Source organism: Lucilia cuprina, chromosome X (genome assembly GCF_022045245.1).
Source record: "Lucilia cuprina isolate Lc7/37 chromosome X, ASM2204524v1, whole genome shotgun sequence".
NCBI classification, from domain to species: Eukaryota; Metazoa; Arthropoda; class Insecta; order Diptera; family Calliphoridae; genus Lucilia; species Lucilia cuprina.
Genome location: NC_060949.1, coordinates 14,818,506 through 14,833,256, shown reverse-complemented (window position 1 = coordinate 14,833,256; position 14,751 = coordinate 14,818,506).

The following is a 14,751-nucleotide window of genomic DNA, read 5'->3' as shown; positions in this document are numbered from 1 at the left end:
CCATCATTGTCCGCTCTAATGCCCTCCTTTGATATCATGTACCCTAAATATTTGACTTCAGTCTGAAAAAAACTGCATTTGTCTCCAACTTATTATCCACTAACCTTCTAAAAACCTCTTTTAGTATCTCCAAGTGTTCCTGTACATCCTGCGTCGCCACCATTATATCATCAAGATAGATAACCACCTTCCGTCCTGTACCATATCACTAAATATCTTATTTATAAACCGCTAAAACGTAAACGGTGCATTGGTCAGTCCAAAGGGCATCCTAAGAAACTCAAATTAACCTAACGGTGTTGTAAATGACGTATATTTTACCGATTCCTCGTGCATATAAACATGATAACAACCATTCCTCAGGTCCATTTTCGAAAATATACTCTTGTTAACTAACTTGTCCAACAAATCATCTATCAAAGGAATCGGAAACTTCGTCTTTGTCGTGACCTTATTAAGATGCCTAAAATCAACACACATCCTTAGCTCACCCGTTTTCTTCTTAACCACCACTATGGGTGAGGCATATTCAGACTCACTTGGACGTATAAAACACCTTGCCAAGTACTCGTCCAATATTATCTGTAACCTCTCCCTTTCCGAATATGAAAGTCTCCTGGGCGAATAATTAAATACCTTCTGGTTATCTATTATCAAGCGCATTTCACATTTTACCAAAGGTTCACCCGTTCGTTCTGGATCTATATACGATTCCCTAAATAACTTTTCAAAATATATCCTTTGTCCAAATGTCAGCTATTCCCCCACGTTATACTCTACTTTTTCCTCTTCGCACTCAATTAGTAACATCTTAACTTCAAAATTATCACTGTCTCCGTTCTCCCCCATATTGTCAGTACCCTCTATGTTCATTAATGTATGTTGTACACTTTCAATTTTCCTACTCGTCTGCGATAAACCAGACCCATCATACGCACCACCTACTCTCGAACCACATACACAAAACTACACATTTCATAATTCCATTAATTTTCCATTCACTTTTATTTATACCAAAGTAAATTTTCTTTTCGCTTTAAACAATTTCTACAGCGCTTGGAACATTTGACCGCCTTATGAAACTGATGGGGCTGCCAGAATCTATTAGACATTCTACAAACATTGATACATTTTCATTACAATTTGTTAAAAATCTAACATCTAAATAGTTTACATAATCATTTTGCTCATTCTTCCTCTCAAATTTCTTATATAACTCGCAATCCTTGGCTTAATGTCCGAATCCAGCACACGCAAAACAAGCACCGTCTTCACGTTTAGGTTTACGGCAATCGCTTGCTATATGTCCCTTGCTGTTGCAGTTGTAATATTTGATGTCTTGTCTCGATGGCTGTTCTGTCACCTTACCAGTTTTAGCTGCCAAATTATTTGTTGCACTTGAACGCCCACTCGATTGTTGTAATGTTGTATTTGTTATCAGCTCAACATTTCGAAAAGCTTGTAAGATTTCATTTTTAGTAGCAAAGCAACGTAGTTTTGCCGTATTTCGTAGATTAACGTCAGGAATGCCTTCGATTATATATATATATTCAATGAATTCATCTTCGTCGATTTTTAAGCTATTAGCTAAAAGCAGTTTTTCATTATAATACGTATCGAAACGTTCACCTTTTCGCCAAACGCGATTTTGCATCTTGTAACGAACATTTAATTTTGACTCCTTCATGCCAAACATATTTTTCATTTCCTATAAAAACTCATCTAAAGTTTCGCTCATATGTACTGGGTTCGTATCAAGACATTCTTGTGCCCTGCCTTTTAATTTGTTACATATCAAAGCACGCAACATGTCATCACCCACCACGTAATTGTTTCGTACATTTTCCAGTAAACACAACCAGATTTCAAAATTATTATCCCCGTCAAATACTGGCAGGAATTCCCTTAGTGTATCAAATGACACATCACAAGTCACCACCCTGTTATTTGTGCATTTGTTTTCATTTATTTCGCACTTTACCAATTCATTTTGAAGTTCTAGTAGTTGTTTTCTTTTCCTTAGAACTTCTATTTGTCGTGTTAGTGTCTCTATGTCTTCACGTTATTTGTCCGTTACATTTTTCGATGTATTTTCTGTATTCTCCGCATTTTTATTTTCGTTTAGCTTATCCACAGTGTCCTCTACATTTTTAACTTTGTCTGGCTGTACTTTGTTTTCGTTTCTACCGTCTTCTTTACGTTGTTGTAGCATTTCGTTCGTAGCTTCTTTACCGTTTTCCTCATTTTTATGTATAACTTCTTTACATTGTTGTTCTTGTTTTGTATCATCACCAACCGCGCCGTCCTGCCGCTACTTGTATCATCGTCGTCGCTGTTCATTTTTTCATCAAATAAAATTCCGCTGTTCTGTTGGGACATATTCTGTGAAACTGTGTTTTCTTGTAATTCTTCAGTTACACCAGTTCCCTTATGCACTTATCAAAAATTTCCGTGTTATTTTGAATTCTAGCTACAATTACGTTTTTTGTGGCACTAGATTCTATCCCGTTCTCATGACACCACGATTTTAAGTTGTTCAGCAATAATTTTTTAATGTTGACGGTCGACATATGTGTGTCCGTGTATATGAAAATATAAATATTAAAACCTTTATTTTTCTGTAGCGTGAAAACAACTTCTGATCTTTCGTCTTTGATAGTTTTCTATCGACTGTCCCTTTATTTCAATCCTTATGGTTCACATGTTTTCTTATGTTCTATTTAGGTCTCTTTTACATACATTTACTTATTCCTATGATCTATGTTTATCCTTCTCATTATGACTAACTTAATAACTAACTAAATAACTAAAAGCCTAAAATATTATATATTTGACTCACTCGAAATAGAAATAAAATTTAAAAAAAGGTTTCATTTTTAAAGCAAAAATTTTAAACTACTTTTTTGTGACAAATTTTCTTTAAAGTTCCATTTCTATTTTAATAGAGATGAATTGATATAAATAATATTATTTTGAAGCAGAGGATCTCAGCTTCATTTGATATTAATAATATTAATTTTTATATGAATTTGGAATTTCAAAAGATGCCTTACGTCATCTAGTTTAAAGGATCTTTTTAGGGGCATAAGAGCTAATTATGAAAAACTGAGTACACAGAGTTAATACTAATAATGTTAATGAAATTTAACATGTAGGGACCCACAGTGGGGCAGAATGAAAATTTTTTGGAAATAAATCTGGCATTTCTAAACGGCTGATCCGATCGGGATAAAATTTGGCGTAAGCGTAGCCAAGGAGTATTCGAGTAAGTTTTTTAAGTTTTGAAGATGAACCCCGCAGATGCCCCAGGGACGGAGCTGTGGCGGCTCAAAGTAGGGTACCTACGACATGTAAAATTTTTAAACTCGTGCCATTTTTTTGTTTTTCATCCATATGCAAAGATTTTTATATTTTCTGAAAGCGCTCGACGAGATCTTGAAAAAAACATACTACTTATCTCTTATAATATCCGAGTTATTGGCATTTAAAAATTTAGTGATACAAAATTTACCATACCTTGGTCCGCCTTTTTTTGAATACCGGGCGTAATTTTAGACCAAATGGACTCATTTTTTAGTTAGACAACAAAATGTCCAATAATATACAAAAAATTTCAGATCAATATCATTTACAGATCCAAAAATATAAGTTTTTTAATTTAAAAATTCAACAAATTTTAGATTTTTGCCGGTTTTTTGCTCAAAATGTGTCTTAACTCTTTTATTAATTAAATAAAATTTTCTTTAAGAACATATAACAATTTTATAGTTTTCTAAAAGGTATCTTTACGCAGAACGCTTTGGCGTAAAAAACTTGTCCTATTTTCTGAAAATGTTGCCACTGCGTCCTTCCGAATATGACCTATTTTTTATCAAAACTTCAACTTTGGGCGACATGTTCTAAAATCAGCAAACTGAAAGCAGTTTTGGAAACCTCAATATGTTTTCTATTTACTCCAAAAGTATTTTCCCAGCCATGAAAGAAATGTGGACCCTATGGGTAAAAATGTAAAAAATCCCATTTTTGGGATTTTCATTCCTATTTTGGGGAATTGCGGGATGCCCTTTGACCTTTTCAATTTTTTTTTGCATTTTCTCATTTGAAATGACAAATTTAACAAGCGTTGAAGATTTCATTAAGTTTTGTTCATAAATAAAGATTTTGTCATATATTACATATTTGTTAAATTTCTAAAACTATGATTTATATCAAAATTTTAATAGGGTCGCAGATAGCTACGACAATTTAGTCCATATTTATCCCTTAATATCTTTTATTAGTTAGATATGAAAATTCTCGACCCTTTACAATATCTCAATTACATTGAAAAATATGTTCATTTAAACCTGTATCCTTTAATTTCATATTTTTCATATTTTAGCATTAAATATGACAGAACATGTTTAAATCTTATATTTACCTATTTTCTATTTGTTTGCTTATCCTTATAATTGAAAGGTCCTATTATGCTTAAATTTTCAGAAATTTATAACTATTTTTTACCTAAATTTTTCATTCACTAATAAGAAATATCAATGACTGAATTACAGGTTATAGTAATATAGTCCTAAATGTTAATAGGTAGACAGTTCGTAATTTTTTACTTGGAATACCTGTATCGGAAATAACAAGAATTGGTATATAAGTAAACTTCTCAGATTTTAAGTACCATATTTAATAAATCTACAATGAGGATTACATTAATGTACGAAGAGTTGTGTTCCGTTTTATGGAGTGTATCTTCAATAGGGCCAGAAAGAATTGAAGATATTTCAAATTATATAAAAACTACATATAGTAGAAAAGTAGACAAAACAGGCATATCAAAAATTGAAAACTTTTTAAAACTTTTTGATGTAAAAAGTAAGTCTGTGGATGGAAATCAAAAGAAATTTTGTTTAAAATTTTGTAGTTGGTTGGAAACTACTACGGAAATCTCAACTTACAACACATCAGCACACACTTTTTTCAATCTCAAATGAGGAAATTGCTGATACATTTAACGAAATGCTGAAAAAGGAAAACAAACCTATGGATGCAACTATTCTTCCTAATGCATCACCAAAACGACTTAAGCGAATTGTGGAAAGTATACCAACTCCAACATCACAATCAAATTTTACTGAAGAGGAAGCAATAGCGCTTATGTTGGAACTGGGTCTCAGTCGAAATAAGTACCAAATATTAAAGATAGCTCTGCATGAAAAAGGACACAATATATTACCATCATGCAAGGCGATCCAGGAAAAAAAACAAATTATCCTACCATCACCTATTGCTGTTAATGATGTGGAAGCTTGTATTGATATATCATCTTTGCTCGAAAACACAGCATCAAGAATTGTGTCAGACTTTTCAGAAGACCAACTAAGGAAAATTCATAACTGTGATATTGTCTTAATGTGTAAGTGGGGATGTGACGGTTTATCAGCACTTCCAGAATACAAACAAGCTTGTGGAAGTCGGACATTAGCAGACTACAAAAGTGTATTTATGTCATCATTAGTGCCATTACGAATTCGTTCATATTCCCTTAATCCATCTTCGTCAAGCATCGGAAATTCATTTGGTGATATATGGATCAATACAACTCCGGGTTCAAAAAATTTTTGTAGACCCATTGGATTTGAATATATAAAGGAGTCAAAGAAAACAACAAAAGATTTAGGGGAATATTTAAAAGATGAAATAAATGCACTGGAGTCCATTTGCATAAAAATAAAGGAATTCTCTATTAACGTATCATATCAGCTAAGCTTAACTTCTTCCTTCTGGAGATGCTCAATATGTAATGAGAAGAAGTCGCAATTCTCAAATATAAACAAAAGCAGAAGTATTAATGAAGAAGTTCTGTCTTTCGGAATTTCACCACTTCATGCCAGAATAGATTTTTGGATTACTTTTTACACATAGCATACGACCTCAAATATAGAAGTGTGCCAGAGAATCTTACTAAATCAACAAAAAATAATGAAGAATTGAAAGAACTGAGAGCTGCGGAAAGAGTCCATTTGGTCCAAAATTACGCCCGGTATTCAAAAAAAGGCGGACCAAGGTATGGTAAATTTTGTATCACTAAATTTTTAAATGCCTATAACTCGGATATTATAAGAGATAAGTAGTATATCCAAGTATTTTTTTTCAAGATCTCGAGCGCTTTCAGAAAATATAAAAATCTTTGTATTTGGGTGAAAAACAAAAAAATTACACGAGTTTAAAAATTTTACATGTCGTAGTTACCCTACTTTGAGCCGCCACAGCTCCGTCCCTGGGGCATCTGCGGGATTCATCTTCAAAACTTAAACTCAAATACTCCTTGGCTACGCTCACGCCAAATTTTATCCCGATCGGATCAGCCGTTTAGAAATGCCAGATTTATTTCCAAAAAATTTCCATTCTGCCCCACTGTGCAAACTAAGAGTAGTCAGACAATACAAATACTGCCAAAATTATCTGGCTCACAGCCATATATTAGCAAAGTGCCGTAGTACAGAAAGGTGTCGCCAATGTCAACAAAAACACCATACTCTTTTGCACTATCATGAACGTATCAGGTCTACCAGAAACAACAAATCCAACCCCGAAGTTTATCTGCCTCAGGCAACTATTTTGAAACCAACAATTCTTGTTAGCATCCAGCTCGGTGGTGAATGGCGTGATGTCCATGGCATTATAAATCCGTCTATGGAAACAAACCAAGTTGACGAATTCTTACCAACCCGGTACCACATTCCTATTGAAAGGTTCGGTTCTAATCGAGTCTGTAAACTTACTTTTAGGCCACATTTTGTGAAACGACCTTTGATCATGTTGAATGCGATTGTAACTAAAGAATTGCCTCAGTTTCCTCGATCCCAAGAGCTGGATGCAGCGGTTGCAGATCAATATAAAAACTTACGTTTAGCCGATCCACGTTTTTATAACCACTCTGAGATAAACTTAATTTTAGGTGCTGATATTTACCCCCACATAATCAAATCCGAAATTCGTCCACCAACACTTACCTCCCCTATGGCCCGTATTAGGCTGGATCCTAATCGGAAAAGTTCGCCGACCATAAACCACACCAAAGTACATAACATTTTTATATTTTTATAAATTTATAAAATTTTGTTAAAAATGTATTAATGAATTATCCTATTGTATTATTATCATAAAAAAAACCAAAAAAAAAACTATGAATTATCTTAAACCTAATGAATTTCTGTAAAAAACCTATAAATATTTAAATGATTTATTAATATGAATTTTAAATAATTGATTTGTACTCATTTATATTTGCCAACACTGTAATTGTATCTTAAACATGATTTAATGTTTTTAGTTTGGCCTTTATATACTTTCTTTTTTATACTCTCAAATTTGTAAACTTTTGAATTTTAAAATATTTTTTGTAATTCCAATTTACGGCAAAATATTTTGAATGTATTTATGAATGCATCTTTATTAATTACATTAGGGCTTGGAATTTCCATTCTGCTCCTTTGCGTAACCGCAAGGGGGCCGGAATGTTTATGTCAAGAACATTGATTTATTTGTATCGAATATTATTTCTTTTTATTATTATTTTATTATTTGTAATTGCCCTTAATATAATTTGGTGGTTGTTTTCTTAAGATCATCTTAATCTCGTTTTTGTTCTCTCTCTTTTTATTTCGTCGTATATCATTGCTTCTTGTTATTATTTATGCTTATTATTAATGCAATTAAATATATTTTTTTTAGTTGTTTAGTGACCATCAAATAATTAAAACATAAACAAGTGAAACAAATTTGGATAAATAAAACAAACCTGTTCTTGATTAAAACAACAAAACCCTTCTTGTCCAGTTATTTTTTGTTGTGTTTCATCAGAGTTACACATATTTAAACAAGTGAATATACTTATTTCTTTTATTTACAATATTTAAAAATAAAGGTATTTGTTCCCATAATAGATGAATTGATATAAATAATATTATTTTGAAGCAGAGGATCTCAGCTTCATTTGATATTAATAATATTAATTTTTATATGAATTTGGAATTTCAAAAGATATCTTACGTCATCAAGTTTAAAGGATCTTTTTAGGGGTATAAAAGCTAATTCTGAAAACTTGAGTACACAGAGTTAATACTAATAATTTTAATGAAATTTAACATGTAGGGACCTGAATAAAAAAGGGTCTAAAAGATATTTTGGTACATTTTTATTTGTATTTTGATTGGGTTGCAAAATACGTCTTTTTGTGTATTTAAGGGGTATTTAAACTCCAAAAAATCTAAAAATTTCTGAAATGGATCAAACCCAAACTATTTTTTAGATTTTTTTCTGTATAACCTAAAAATAATATTTAAATTTTAAATAATAGTTAATATTTTGTATCCAAAATTTTTAAAAATGTGATAAACAATAAAAAAATAAAACAAGTAAGAAGTTTTAGTCGGGCTAGGCAGACCATATAATACCCTACACCTGTTTACGAATAAAATGTTATTTAGTTTTCATAATATTGTACCTTGCCTCAGATATACTTAAGACATTTATTTTTTAATAAAACTTTGGATGTTTAAGTAAAATTTTGTATTTAATTCAAATGGGTGGTGCCTCGCCCCTACTGCTAGTCCATTGATTTTTTTATATATATAGAGAATAAAAAAAATATTTATGTAGTCATTAAATTATGCAAATTTTTCTTAAAGGCTTTTTATAATTTCATGACAATATATTTCATTTAAATTCTAAAATAATACATTAATGATCTATATGTAACATTTTTTAAGACATACGAAATTCTGTATTTAATTCATATATGTGGTGCCAAGCCCCCAATTGAAAGTCCACACGTTATTTTCTAAATGTTTACATGAATATCAAAGTAATTCATGTAAAATTTGAAGATTCTAGCTCTTATAGTTTCTTAAATATACGAATTTTTATAATTAGTTCATGTGAAGGCTTCAAGCTCCTCAGATGAAAGATCTCCATTTTCTCCCAAAATTTTCAGATGAATATTAAAGTAATTTGTGTAAAATTTGAATAATCTACTTATGTAAATTTTTTATAACTTCTACTTGTTTTATTTTTTTATTGTTTATCACATTTTTAAAAATTCTAGATAAAAAATATTAAATATTATTTAAAATTTAAATATTATTTTTAGATTACACAGAAAAAAATCTAAAAAATAGTTTGGGTTTGATCCATTTCAGAAATTTTTAGATTTTTTTGGAGTTTAAATGCCCCTTAAATACACAAAAAGACGTATTTCGCAACCCAATCAAAATACAAATAAAAATGTACCAAAATATCTCGTAGATTCTCTTTTACTCAGGTCCCACAGTGGGGCAGAATGGAAATTTTTTGGAAATAAATCTGGCATTTCTAAACGGCTGATCCGATCGGGATAAAATTTGGCGTGAGCGTAGCCAAGGAGTATTCTAGTTTAAGTTTTGAAGATGAACCCCGCAGATGCCCCAGGGACGGAGCTGTGGCTGCTCAAAGTAAGGTACCTACGACCTGTAAAATTTTTTTGTTTTTCACCCAAATACAAAGATTTTTATATTTTCTGAAAGCGCTCGACGAGATATTGACATACTACTTATCTCTTATAATATCCGAGTTATAGGCATTTAAAAATTTAGTGATACAAAATTTACCATACCTTGGTCCGCCTTTTTTTTAATACCGGTCGTAATTTTGGACCAAATGGACACAAAATTTCCAATAATATACAAAAAATTTCAGATCAATATCATTTACAGATTCAAAAATATAAGTTTTTTAATTTAAAAATTCAAAAAATTTTTGATTTTTGCCGTTTTTTTGCCCAAAATGTGTCTTGACTCTTTTATTAATAAAATAAAATTTTCTTTAAGAACATATAACAATTTTATAGTTTTCTAAAAGGTATCCTTACGCAGAACGCTTTGGCGTAAAAAACTTGTCCAACTTTTTGAAAATGTTGCCACTGCGTCCTTCCGAATATGAAATATTTTTTATCAAAACTTCAACTTTGGGCGACATGTTCTAAAATCCCAAAGCTGGGATCAGAAAACTGAAAGCAGTTTTGGAAACCTCAATATGTTTTCTATTTACTGTTTAAATCCTTGTACACGAAGAAATATTATTTTTTATTTTTAAGAAATTTTAGTTCATTATTTGGAATTTGTATTGTTATTACTTGTTATCTTTATCTTTCACAATTTTTTAATAGTTTCAGTAAAGAATTAAATATTTGTTGATTTTTATGCGATTTTGTTTGACTTTTGATGGAATAATTTGAAATAGTGCGCTTTTTTATTAAAAACCCAATTACTATATTTTGTATGGAGCTAGTGTATCGTTTTGTGCGAATTCGAATTATGCGTTTTTCTGCGGAATGAATTAATCGCATAAAACGAGGTTGAGTGTATATGCATTTCACAAAAATGGTTTGTTATTAGAAATTTATCACTCTCTGGAATTCGGAATTAGTTGATAATTGACCCATTGCTAATTAAAGACCCTCTTCAAAAAATCTTCCGGATGTTCATATTACGGTTTTAAATGTTATAAATTTGTTACTTTTTAATCATAAATGTGTTTTTCATTTAAGAAAAAAGTTCGTGTTCACCGAACTTTAAAATTTACCGAAGTTCGGGTTCGGTGTTCGGTACCGAACGAAATTTGGAGTTCGGTCGGACTCTAATATTTTATATGCAAAATTAATAAATTAATTTGTTAAATTGTCTAGACAGTCCTTAGCTTTGATATCACGCTTTTTAAACTTTAAAAATTCACATTTACATAAATTAATTAACCTTTTTTTAAAGTCTATAAAATTACTGCACAAAAGTATTCGAATTTTTCCTGTATTTCATGTTTGACCATATTTTACGAGACATAAAAAATTAGAATCGAATGGTCTTTTTGCTTAAAATTTGTTTTAAGAGGTTACTATCAACCGAAAGGATATATTTTGGGCCGATTTTTCCCACAATTTTTGTGCATTTGTACCATCTTTTCATATAATATCATTAAAATTACGATTTTGTGAGTTGAGTCATTTCCAGCTGTACCGCCTGGGAAATATAGCAAGAGAAGATATTTATGCACTCATTTCCAGCAATGATTTTTATGCCAATATTTTCAATAACTGTGGTATTTAAGGGGTGTAAAAGGGTTTTATATTTTTTTAATAATAATTGCTACTCCCTCCCACCTCTTCTTTCCTCACGATCATACATGCTATTTTTAAATTTCCATTCATCGGTACAAAAATCTGCAAGCTAGGCTTGTAATTACCTCGAACTGATCAGCACGATATTTACATTTTTCCAAACTTGTGATAAGTTCTAATGTTAAATTTTTTAATTCTTCAAACGAAAAGAGATTATTATTAATGTTGTGGTTATTATTAACATTTTCGTGGTTATTTCTATTAAGACCCCAACTATTTGTTTTGGGAAACTTTGCTGATTTAACGAATTTGGAAAAATTATTGGAATAGTCTGCATTATTATTAAAAGCTAAACCTGTATGTCTTGTTGGTTTATGTCTTTTTGGCTGCGTTCGTTGCCTAAAGGTACGTTCACACCTATCAAATATTTGACGTTTTTTATCAAATATTTGTTGGCTGTAATGTGAACACAAAATATTTTGAAGAGCAAACAAAATATCAGCTGTTTTCGTGAAACATTTTTATTTGTCAACCTACAAATATTTTCTTAGTGTGAACACAATGTGAACACCAAACATGAAACATTTTTGTTAAACGTTAAAGAAACTATTTAATAATATTTTTTACGATTTCATAGAAATTTCTGCCTAAAAACAAAAAATTAAATACATTTTTATTTCATAATGTGCTTAAAATGAGTATTTCTATTTTTTGAAGAAACAAAGCCAAACACAATTCAATACAAATAGTAGAAGTTTGTTTGCCCGGTGTTCACATTACAATAAATAATTTCGTAAAGCAATTGACGGATAAAACAGTAAAAAAACCAGATTTTGTTTGCAGGCAACGAGGAACATAACAAGAAGAACAGCTAATGCACAACCAAACCAAAAGCCAAAAATACATGTGTTTATATTTACTAAAAAGCTATATCATTGAATAATAATAAAATTTCATTTAATATTGTTTTTCATCAAAATTTTACCACAAAAAAAATACAAATTACATTTCAATACCTTGTGCAAGTGGAAAAGAGATAGATAGACTTGCATAAGGTTTTGAAATTACATTTCAATACCTTGTACAAGTGGAAAAGAGATAGATACACTTGCACAATGTATTGAAATTACATTCCAATACCTTGTGCAAGGGGAAAAGAGATAGATGGTGGATTTTTACTGTCATATTGTTGCTATTTAGTATAGTCAATGTAGCGAAAAACCTTGGTTGTTTGGAACGGTTTATAGCGATTTCAAAAAAATCTCCATAAGCCCGGAAATAACCAAATTATAAATAATTTTCATTAAATTACATATCTATAAAATTGAAAATTATATCCATTAATATAATAAATAATTGTTTAAATAAATTGAGTAATAAATTAATTAAATAATTTCTCAATTAATTACTAAACTATAGACTAGATTATAATCTATGGACTAGACTATAAACAATACTAAACTAAACTATAGGTTGACTATAGACTTGACCAGCGGTTCCTCCGGTTTTTACTTCGCGGACCCCTTGAGGAATTTATTTAAATTCGCGGACCCTCATACATATTTTGATATCTTATTGTTCTAAATATGTAATTGTTCATCCGAAAATTGTCATAATCCATAAATCCCAAGGTCAAACAGATGTAGATATGTCATTTCTATAAAATATTCCCGTACATTGAGAATAATTAATATTTCAGAGAAGTTTCAATTGCCTGTTTTTGAAGATAGAATGACTTCCTTGTTGAAATGTTAACATGATGTTTAATTTTATGATCGTGAGATCTTTCACGTTCATTTTTCTTTAAGGTAACGAAAAGGTTTCTTCATCAAATATCGTCGACAAGTGCTTAAAGAGTCACGTTGCAAAATTTTTTTACAATTGCAGACGAGTAATCTGAGTATGTTAATTTTTCGGGAAAATAATATAAGAAAGTTGAACTTCTTCGATAATGTTGCGGAATGCGTTTATCCGGATAATATATGACTTGAACTCTTTGCGAAAGTACTGTGAATTTTACTGCATGGTTTTGACTATTTATGAATTTTCTGATGTTAATTTAATAATATTGGTCGACAAAATCAAGATAAAATCTGTGTATCACGTCGGAATGGAATATTTATATTTAAAATTACCTGGATTAACGCATTGAAGACGAATAAAGAGTCACCTCTGTTTCGGAAATATATTATTTTAGTCCTTCCAAACAAGAAAACTTTTGTTTACAATTTGACAAACTTAAATCTGCGATAAGCTTTTCCTTGAATTATGAAATGTGGCCTAACTTCATACTCCGAGATAACAGTATCTCTTATTTAATTGTAATCTGGGAACCGTTGGACTAGACTGCAAACTAGACTATAGATGCATATATTATGTAGTATAACTATATATAGTATGTTATTACCAAACAATAAATAACAAAACGAACAACAAAAATAATAATTATCATTAATTTACGCAATTGCTTGAATTTCAATTAAATGTCACAACTTTGTCTCAGATTTATATTTTATAAAAAATAAAATAAAACCAGTCATATAAGCGACTATTTACATTTTTGTATGAGGTGATAACACTCTTTTTCAGAAAATAAACAAAGAACAGCTGTCATTGACGCTGTTTGATCTTTGGTTTGCAAGATCAAATAATTATTTTACCAAAATGACGTAAACTATTTGACTTATGGTGTTCACATTGATGAAACAATGAGAAAATATTTATTTGCCAGCAAATCAATTTGTTTTATGAAAATCATCCGCATTGCAGTTTGTTAACATGAAATATTTTATGTTCAGATTCGACAAACAAAGTTTTTTCAATCGTGTTATATATTAATTGTTTATGTCAAGAACATTGATTTATTCAACGAAAGTTACTCAGTTTGGAGTCAAATTATTATTAAAAAGGTATTCCGTATTTTTGAATTTGGTATCTTATTTTATCTGCATATCCCAAATAGAATATAATTGTTTGTGCAACAACAATTTTGTCCGTTAACTCATTTATATACAACCCGTTAGAAATCTCTGAAAAATAAAAAATCCCTTTTTATTAGCAATAAAATCCACAAGTGTTTAAAATAATTTGATTATAGCAGTTTCGATATTTTTATATTTATGCTGTTGATCACAGAGTAGCTGACTTGTATCAACTTTAAAGCTTACAGTGATCATTACTCGTTACTTTATCTCACTCAGAGAGAGATACTACTACTTACCACAGTTACATATTTGTTCGAACTGTTAACTACCAATTAAAGAGACACTGATAGCTCATTAATTTTGCAACTCTCATATAAATATTTAGTCACCCTACAAAAATTAAATCGGTCTAATCTGAACAATACATTAAAGGTAAACAATTAAAAATTTGTGAATAATTGGCCACTTCCTCTCAACTGCAAAAAAAAACAATTTTATATTTGCGGATATTTTGTAAATAATTTCATAAAATTTTAAAGAAAAAATAATTTTTTTTAAGTTAATTTAAAACTCAATAATTAAAACAAAATTAATAAAAAAGCAAAAGCAATATTTCGATGCTTTTGTCATTTCTCGTTGTTAAGAAACCCAAACTCGTTTTTTAAATAAAAGTTTTTAAAAATTCGC